This window comes from Lissotriton helveticus, chromosome 2_1, assembly GCF_964261635.1.
Source record: "Lissotriton helveticus chromosome 2_1, aLisHel1.1, whole genome shotgun sequence".
Classification (NCBI taxonomy): domain Eukaryota; kingdom Metazoa; phylum Chordata; class Amphibia; order Caudata; family Salamandridae; genus Lissotriton; species Lissotriton helveticus.
Genome location: NC_136059.1, coordinates 91286499 through 91296621, shown reverse-complemented (window position 1 = coordinate 91296621; position 10123 = coordinate 91286499). Strand labels below are relative to the sequence as shown.

General features: G+C 45.0%; 1 pseudogene across 1 annotated transcript; it reads right to left on the bottom strand.

Moving 5' to 3' along the window:
* Positions 1-606: 606 nt before the first annotated feature.
* LOC144817737 (calmodulin-1 pseudogene) lies at positions 607-2674 on the bottom strand (annotated as a pseudogene). Its single transcript, XR_013606968.1, has one exon. The product of XR_013606968.1 is annotated as a calmodulin-1 pseudogene (transcript).
* Positions 2675-10123: the final 7449 nt, after the last annotated feature.

Below are 10123 nucleotides of genomic sequence, written 5' to 3'. Positions count from 1 at the left end.
ATCAGAACCATTCCCTCCTTTGTAGAATTCAAAAGCCAACTCAAAACTCTGTTCCTCAACCTCTCCCTAGGGAATGGATAGCTCGGGCAGCTAGCGGACTTCGAGCCCGGCTCCAGATAAAAGACTCCAAGGCACCCTGAAGGAAAAACTGTCCTGTACTACAATGTGTTGCTCTTTATTTTTGCATTCTATGTTGATATGAGACTCTTCTATTTTGTATCTGTTGATTATCTGATATGTACCTTTTATAAAGCGCTCCGATACCCCTGGGTCTGGCCAGCGTTATAGAAAACTTCTTAAATAAATAAAATAAAATAATGTATGCTTGTGTCGTTGCATCTATCAGTGTATGCAGCTGCAGGTGGATGTGTTTCCAAATGTGTGCATGTCTGTCGGTGCATGCATGTTTCTATGTTTTTGTGCTTGCCCCTTTGTGTGTGTCTATCTGGGCAACAATGTTTATATTGCAGAGGTTTTTTTAAATGCACATAAAAGACCCAGGGGGTGGCTGAAAGTGCTTTGCAAAAACAATATCTGCTACAATAACTACTGGCTGTAAAAATATTAACCTCATTAGCACTTTTCTTTTTTTTTTTTTTTAAGAAATAAAAGTTAAGAGTTTATTGAAAATAGGAGCATAACATCACCATGGAATGGAATAGAAGTGCCTCAAAGAGGCAGAATTAGACAAGGGGAGCGGATTGGAAACACATATAAAAGGAGTTTCTTTCGTTTCACATTAAGCATGTTTTAAAAAATTATCAGTACACACGAGCCACAATACCAAAAAATCCAAACAAGGATATGGAGGCAACGGTAGACATTGGAACACGCAATGGAGTCAATGGGCCAGGGGCTGCTTATCCAGCATTTAGAAGAAGAAAAAGAGGCCTGCTAAAGCCAATCCTTCAATATGCTAGTAGGAGGCACGGCTGCAAGGACAGAAATGTATATAAAAAAAGAGGGGGTGGAGTTTGGCAAAGGGTAGGCAAATGTGGTCCTAGGACTGTGCTTGCACAATACGGCAAAATATAAAGTCTGTATTGTATTTTACACAACATAGACAGATGAGATGACTTTGAAATGGCTAGCTTTCCCAAAAATTCGGTGAGGTTTTTCAAGTTTGAGGTTAGGGAAGACCATGGTTTAGTCTTGTAGCTAGCTTTACAGTCTCCCTTTAAAAACATAGCCTTCCCATTAATCATTCTATATTTCAAATCCAGTCATGCGGGGGGGCTAGGCCTACTTTATGTCTGTACACGTGCCATCTAAAGAAAAGATTCCCAAGCTCATAGGATGCAGGTTAAGTTTGATGTGAATACTACAGGCAAGACTCCACATTTGCACTACACTGGCTTATATTTGGCTACGCTGTGGAGCCAGAAAAAGGCCAGAACACCAAATCTGGCTAGAACAAAGTCATACATAGATTATTAACCTGTGTGCTCTCTTGGTTGGAGCAATCTGATGAGATAAAGCTCCTGTGGAATGTCAACACTGGCTCGTTCTTAATTATAAATTCCACCAGTCGGGGTTTCCATTTTACCTCGACCTTTACATAATTTTGGAAGTAATTCTTATACCAAAGCCATTAACTACGTTAGGCAGAATAAGGAGTCTCTAATTTGGCTGAGACAAAGTCCTTTGCTTCTCAGGAAGCATGTTTCCACTGTGAAAGACTGAACATCAAAGGTTTGACCAGATGTCAATCAAACACATCTTTTAATATGCCCTTCAGTCAGAGAAAGGGAAAGTTCTCAGTTTATCTAGTCAACATTGTCAGGGCAGCAGGGTTAAATGAAGGGCCCTGCCATCTTTTCTTTCTCTCCCTGCAGCCGTTTCAGAGGGAAAGAGGGAAGGGTTGGAGGGTTAAGGTAGGAGTATTTCACAAGATCACGCTCCCACGAGAAGGTGCAGCTATCGCTACACAGGGCATGCACTGCGCCTATGTCCCAGGGCGCTTGGTAGCATCAGACGCCCACGGCCAGACAAGGGTAGTCGGATCATGCTTGGCAAGAAGGGCGAATGGAGCTAAATCACAGGAGGAGAGTTGGCAACAGGGACGAGGGAGGAAGCAGAGGGCATAGAGCGATGGCAGGTACAGTCCCCATCTTTTGCTCTGCTGCAGCGGAAGCTTCTAGAACTTTACTTCGCAGTCATCATCTGTACAAACTCTTCGTAGTTGACCTGCCCATCTCCATCAATATCAGCTTCTCGTATCATCTCATCCACCTCCTCATCTGTTAGCTTCTCGCCCAGGTTGGTCATTACGTGGCGGAGCTCAGCAGAGCTGATGTACCCATTGCCATCCTTATCGAACACTCTAAAAGCTTCTCGAATCTCTTCCTCGCTGTCTGTGTCCTTCATTTTCCTCGCCATCATAGTTAAGAACTCTGGGAAGTCAATAGTGCCATCGGCATCGACCTCATTGATCATGTCTTGCAGCTCTGCCTCAGTGGGATTCTGTCCCAGCGACCTCATCACAGTGCCCAGCTCCTTGGTGGTGATGGTGCCATCGCCATCCTTGTCAAAAAGGCAAAAGGCCTCCTTGAACTCAGCGATCTGCTCTTCCGAGAGTTGGTCTGCCTGTGCCATGCTTGCTTGGTTCATGATGCTTATCGGCCCTTCTGTCCCTCAATTACGTTCCACCAGCGACCACTGTCTGCAGTCAGACTACACCAACCTCATTAGAACTTAAAAGGGGCCATCAAGGGAAGGGAAACACAGTTCTCTTTACCTAGTACTGGCACTACACATCCAGCAATCGCCAACAATGTTTGATTATGTCTGCCATGGGTCTGAGACCTATTGTGACAACATTCACAGGATGGCCATATAAGGTAACAAAAATACTTATTACTTTATTATACTTTTTCAACATGCTGTACAGCAGGTACACTCCTTTACAACATCGCCTAAACACATTGGCAAAAAAAATAGGTCTGGCAAAACACTTATAAGGTCCCAAAGGCGAGACCTATTTGCTATGCCAATTCTTGTTTCTCTTTGCTAGGTACAATGTTATCTTTCAAATCAATCCCTGATGATCAGGGGAAGAAACTTTGTTATCACTAGTTGCGCGCAGGTGCATCTGATTTGTACATGGACAAGAAAAAAGACATACATTCTTCGACCAACTGTTGGTGTGTTTAAGACATTCAAGAAGAGACTGACCCTTGTCCAAACATGGAATAACTTGTTGGCTGTTAGCTTGCATCTCTTTGTGCCACAACAGGTGTTCACATCATGGCAGAGTGAGAGCGCATTCCACCAGGAGTATGTAATGTAATGGAGTTTTATAGAGCGCACTTCTGCCCTGAGGCCTCGTAGCACTTAGTATAGTAATGACTAATGCAATATTTGTTATGGTATTGTATGCTGCAGTGTCTTTACAGGGCACTTGCCGGGCAGCCACCTGGCATAGCAGACACATGTTCATCAAACATTATTAGTTTAATGTGGGCGCAGCAGCTGATGCAGCCGTAGGACAGGCACTCATCTGCAACCTGTTTCAGTAAAGATGAGCCTGCTTCCTGATTTATTCCAAATCTTATATACTTCTTTCTAGTTACTTAATTATGACTCCAGTTCTCTCCTGTTAGAGGCTCACTTCTTTTGTCTGAACTCTTTTCACTTGTCTCTGCAATCTGAGCTGTGGAGGCCTCAAGAGTGAGTGGGTGAGCTCAGCACTCCAATCTCATTGGCTGAGGTTTGTGTTGCTTCAAATGATATGAATATGCTACTAAACAAAAGCTAAGACAATATTGTTGAGGCCTATGGCCATGTTATCACTGTTTACTGCTATTGACCGTTACTAAGGATTACATGTATGATAACTGAGAATTATTCCAGCAAGGGAATGCTTCCAGCATGTGACTGTAGGAAAGTACCAACGCTGGAGAACTGGAGTAGTAGGTATGTAACTAACCCCATACCTTGGCAGGTAAGGGTTTTTGTGTTAGTTACCCCTCGTGTCAAACTCACAGGATAGAAGATTTGCCCTTTGAGCAGCTTTGGTGTGCCATTTTAGGGAGGATGTTTATTATTTTACCACCTTTAATTTTGTAAGTGTTTGCATGGTTATGACTGAGAGGGGCTAGGACTCCACCTATATGTTGATTTCCTTAAGAAGCGATTTTTGATTCGGCAGATGTGTACTTTCACTGAAATAGAGTGTGTGTGTGTGTGGCACTTTTTGCCTTGTTGGAAAGCTCATGCTTCATACAGCGGGAATGGGATGGTTATGGTAAAAGCGATTGATCAAGGCTAAAGGGCTGGTATGTTTATTAAGATAGTTACAACAAAAGCAGTAGACCGGACTTATATATTGTGAATAGTATATGTTAATGCCAATAGGCATTGAGTGTGGATTGTCATTGCATTGTGTTAAATGCTTTAAAAAGATATTTTGTTGCAGGAAATATCACAGATTATCCTAGTATGCAAGAATTTTGGGGTGGATTTGTGATGTGATAATCCTTTTTATATTGTATAAAGAGGAGCTATTATTTTGCTGACTGAAATGTTACATGCATGTGTAAATTTGTTCGCCTTCTTGCTATCCTGTGAGAAGGTGTCTGCTCGATACGGTAGGCCTGATTTGGTGGTGTTTATTTATTTATTGATTTTTATATAGCGCAAACTTGATTATTTTTAGTATTTTATTAGTCATCATTAGAAAGGGAGAACAATCATCAGCAAGTACTTATCTATCATTTCCATAGTACAAAGGTTCTGTGTCACATACAAAGCGTCATCGCTCTACTTAGAAGGCTGCAGCGATCATCCTGACTTGCAGCATACGTTTACAGAACAGTTCGGACAGAAGTTTGCGTTATCGACATCAAACGTTACTGAGAAACTACAGTATCGATGGTAACCTTCGAAAATTATAAATCAGTTATTACTTTCTGTGGAAGTCATTGGAGGGCCATTCGTGCTGTCATGCTGTAGCAGAGCAAGATAAAAATGAAGCGATGACCACATGTGTCTGGGACTAGATCTAATGAGCAACATGGTAGCATATCATTCCTCATTGGTGTTGCAGGTCACCACATATCATTCCGCATTGGTGTTGCAGATCACCATATATCATTCCGCATTGGTGTTGCAGGTCACCACATATCATTCCGCATTGGTGTTGCAGGTCACCACATATCATTCCGCATTGGTGTTGCAGGTCACCACATATCATTCCACATTGGTGTTGCAGGTCACCACATATCATTCCACATTGGTGTTGCAGGTCACCACATATCATTCCACATTGGTGTTGCAGGTCACCACATATCATTCCGCATTGGTGTTGCAGGTCACCACATATCATTCCGCATTGGTGTTGCAGGTCACCACATATCATTCCGCATTGGTGTTGCAGGTCACCACATATCATTCCGCATTGGTGTTGCAGGTCACCACATATCATTCCTCATTGGTGTTGCAGGTCACCACATATCATTCCGCATTGGTGTTGCAGGTCACCACATATCATTCCGCATGGGTCTTGCAGGTCACCACATACCAAAACCTCCCCTCTTTCATGGGGAGCAGTCCCCTCATCCAGTGAAGGGCCACCTCCCTTTTAGGCAATAGTAGGAGCATCTCCACTAGCCCCCGCCAAGGTTTCGGCCATTTTACAACATATCCCAACACCACAGCATCAGCGGTGTCAGTGATATCAGCCCCAGTGATGCATGAGACCTCAGCCAGCACTGTTGTGCAGTAAACAGCAATGTAGCAACACTACCATTCTGGATGAATAAAGTTGGCATGAGCATTGATGCAGCCTAATAGTATCAAAGCGGTGTAGTTTCGCTGGGTTGCAGCACAGCCTGTGCAAAAACTCAAAGGGCAGCAGGTTATACTTCTAGTTCATGGAAATTGTTTCCAGTTGGGCACTGCAATACATCTGTTTAAGAGTGTCCCATAAATAGCCCCAATCCCACTACTCCATGGCTGAGACTCGGCCCAATTGATGTTCCCCTAATGTGAGTTTATAGATTTTTGAGACCCAGCCTCTCATAAACACTAGACCCAAAAGTTTGGTGGGGGGGATGAATCCTCTGGGCTCGTGGGGGAATTTCAGGAGGAGCTCACTGAGCACACGGTAAGTCTTAGATGTTTGAAAATGCCTAGTATAGTTGTTGTAGCGGTCTGTCACAATATTGTTCAACGATTAAGAATGTTTCTTCCTGGAACAGGTGTCCCAACTCCTTAATACTACGTTGTACTAGGTGATTTCATGAACACCTCAGCAGTGATACATATCGCAGGATTATCAAAGCCCGGGGCCCTGGCAGTGTGTTACAGAGGGCAACTTGCAATTGTACTCAACTCGCGCCACGCGTCAGCAGCCACTGCTACTGTGTCTACCGTCTCTAAAAAACAGTGTATCCAGCCCATGGCCTCAGATTCAACAACAGTATACAGTATGGGGGGACTGCAGCCAACCTAAGTAAATCGCAAAAAACCTTGGGCAGTTAAGTGAAAAAACTCCGGATTAGGTACAGCCAAACCAAACCGCCTTTCTTTAGTTGTAGTGTCAGTAACTCCCAGCGCACTCGGCTGTCTCTGTGCTGAGTTGGTGCTGTTGACAAGCCAATGGTAAGGCTTATAAACCTGATTAGAAAATGTGGGTAAGTAATGTCAAATACCATAGAACTGATCATTTTTTTTTGTGAGAAGTTATGATAAACCATAGGTCTGACATATTTATTGTGAAAATCATAGGTTACAGCCAGTAAATCTTTAATGGTGGATTGCAATTGCACTGAATTAAAGACTGTAGACAAGTAGTTTGTCACATGCAATCAGATAGAACCCCATATTTTGCCAGGCATTTGGTGTTGGTTTCTCCCATGACTAGGCCTGCAGGCAGAGTGATGTCTTTAGAACCGTCATTATACAATATTAGGCGGTATATTATATTGTTTTGGGAGTTGTCATTTTGTACATGTCCCTGGTTTTATGACTATACTGAAGATTGATTTGCGGTAAAGCTTGAGCTTAATACCGTAGACCGGATCTTTTCTGGTGACATGCCAGTGATCTAGCCTATTGGCCTGATTGGTTCAGTCGGAAAAGTTTGGATTGATCTGCTTCTTATGAATAGTTATGACAGAAGCAGTGGGCCTGACCACTAGACTGTGTTATAGCCAATGGGTATTTATTGGTGGATTATCATTACACAGTGTTGAAAGCTTGTAAACGGGTATTGTATTGCATACCATGGATTCACTTAGAGTACTGTAGTGGGTATTGGCTCTGGTGCTGATTACCTCTGACAAAACCCTGGCAGGAGAAGATTTGCAATGTGAGAATCTTGGTTAGGCCCTCTTGAGAGGGGCTTCCTTTTGTTTTGTTAACTTTAATTTTGTACATATTTCTACTTTTAAGACTGAATACTTGGTTGCCTTGTAGAAAAGCTATGCTCAATATTATGAGTTTGTCTAAGTTGGTTCTGGTGATGAATCAATGATAAAGGGTACAGGCCTAATTGGTTCTTTAGAAAAGTTATGTCAGATGCCATAGATAGTCATCTGGTTATTATGAAAATTTACAACAAAGGCAATAGGGGTGCTTTTTTTCTTGTGAATGTCATATGTAAATACTGATAGGTGTTTAAGGATGGATTGATATAACACTGTGTTATTATCTTCAGATTAACATTTTGTTACATAAAATCTCACAGATTACTTTGTTGAGCAAGGATTTGGTTGTTGGTTACTTCCTAAGGCAAATCGCAGGTAGAGCATTTGCAAAAGGATAATCCTTGCTAGTTGCGTTCACCACAGTGTAGTTAGGGTTAAGAAAGACGTTACGTAGACGTACAGTTTTTTGATTTGCCAATAAATTTGGTGCTGTTTGAATCTTCACTAAACTTCCAGGAAAAAAGTTGATCCAATTCAGCTCCATCCGTGAACATTTTGGGCGATCCATCAAGGGGATTGAGGCAAGAAACATTGGGGGTCTCAAACAGTTTCCCAAGGCAGTTTTCATAGTGATTTTTGAACAGCGCTACAGCTGAAAAGGCATAACAGAACCGCACCAAATTTGGCAGACAGCTAGAACTTTACACAAAAACCATGCTATTAGTGACAGCTGCATAGGTGGGAGATCCCCGGGCACCCAACTTCATACAGTAGATCAATCTGATTGGCCAAGGGAACTTTCCTATCTGCCTTTTTCTTCCTGTTGAACTTGTGCTCTGGCCAGCTGATTGCAACATGACGGTGTAGGAAGGTAGATCCCTGACTATGGTTGCCCCCAACTTTTTGCCTGGTGTTTTGCTGGTTTTCTGACTTAGTTGACCTGGGGCCCTGCTATTCAGGACCCCAGTCCCACTGCTCTCTCTGTTAAAATGGATTCCATGTACCCTAGGTACATATCTGATTGGATACTGAGTCACCTTATTAGTCCCTGTACAGTATACCTTAGGTATCCAGGGCATAGGTGTACCCAGGGCCTACCAGGGGCTGAAGCATGTATTATGCCACCCCTGGCTGGCCATCCAAAACTGACACAACTGGCTGCTTGACAGCTGGGAGCAAGGTGGTGTAATCACCCTTTGCTTTAGATATAGTATACCTATATCTAAACCTAAAATGGGCACACAGATCTCCTATCAGTCACTCCTATGGCAGGCCTTAACAATCCTGGAGGCAGAGTGCTTGGAATCGTGTGAGATAGTGCTCTGGCATGAGCTGAGCCTGTCTGCGGCCTTCGGGATCTATCCCTTAGCCGTTTCCATGATAGCGTCAGACCATATACTCTTAAGTGCCTTATAATCCTCGCGGTTATGGTAACTTTGGTCTGACATTATCTAAACATGTCGTGTAAGGTGTCATACGCTTTGGAATACTACCCCCTCGCCAGTTCTGGCGACGGGGGTAGCATTCCACCCCTCTAGAGGGAGAAGACATGTTGGTAGCTGTAACCCCGGTTAAAGTTAAACACAGCCTCAGCTCCACAAAATGGATGCTGCCACCGAGACACAAGTCTGACCTCCTGCTGCTGGGAGTCCTTCCAGCGAGGAGAGCTTGGACAAAGGGTTTCCTGTCAGGGGCGGTGCTAGCACCATCCCAGACAGGATTTTGTGTATCCTGGGTAGGCAGGGCTGAATAGGAAGGTGACTGCAAGTGGCACCCCGGTGCTCACTATGCATAGGCCGGCTTGAACCAGTTCCAGGGGCACACCAGCCCCTGAGCTGGGGAAAGTCCGGCATGGGAGAGGGGTGTAACCACCCCCCCTTCCTGGTCCCACCCATGGGCAGGACTTAGTCGCGTGCCAGCCCCTTTTCTCAGGATAAAGGTAGGAGCAGGCCCCCTTCCAAATTAGATCATCTTTGAATCCTGAAACTACTTTCTACGAAAGGAACTCAAGACTTCTTCTCAAGATTTCTCCCTTGTGACTAAGGAGTAGTCACCCTGCAGCAGCAGGCACCATCCAAGCATCGCGGTTTGCTGTAAGTCTCTCCTCCGGATCAAGACTGCCCAGCTCGACGAGAACCGGCTTCCCTGGCACCTCTGACCTCTACCTGCATCATCAGCCCAGCTGAGATTCGTGGGTGTGACGAGACCTCGAGGGACCGGCCATCTTCAAGACTGCACGACGCTTGCCCAGCACGACCGCCGAGGGATCCTCGAGTGAGTGCTTTGGGGTTTGAGAAGCCCCAACCCTGAGCAGCTCCAGCACCGAAGTCCAGCCCCCTTGCATCCACGAGATCTGCGTGGGGCCCTTCTGCTCTTTGCTGCTCACTGCATTGTCCAGGTCACTTGCCCGTTGGCTAGTGGCCCTTCTGACGACGAACCACGACGACAACACCGCTGGTCTGGTTGCTCCAGACTGGCCCTTGCTCCCCTCCAACAGAGGAGCACCCCGGACCCTCCTGGTCCACTCCAGACGCCATTTTAAGTCCACCGCATGGGCTTGCATTTGCCAAGAGTTGTTGCCCCAATCCTGGGTCCAGCGACGTCGACAGCAGACACCTTCGTGGGACAGCTCGCACCTCCATCCTGGTCGCCGACAACGCCTCCTGGTCCGAGAGACTGCAGAGCCCAGCGTCGCCCACTCACCTGGTCGAGGTGACTTCGCCCGGTGCCATCCTGGTGCCCACCTAATCACT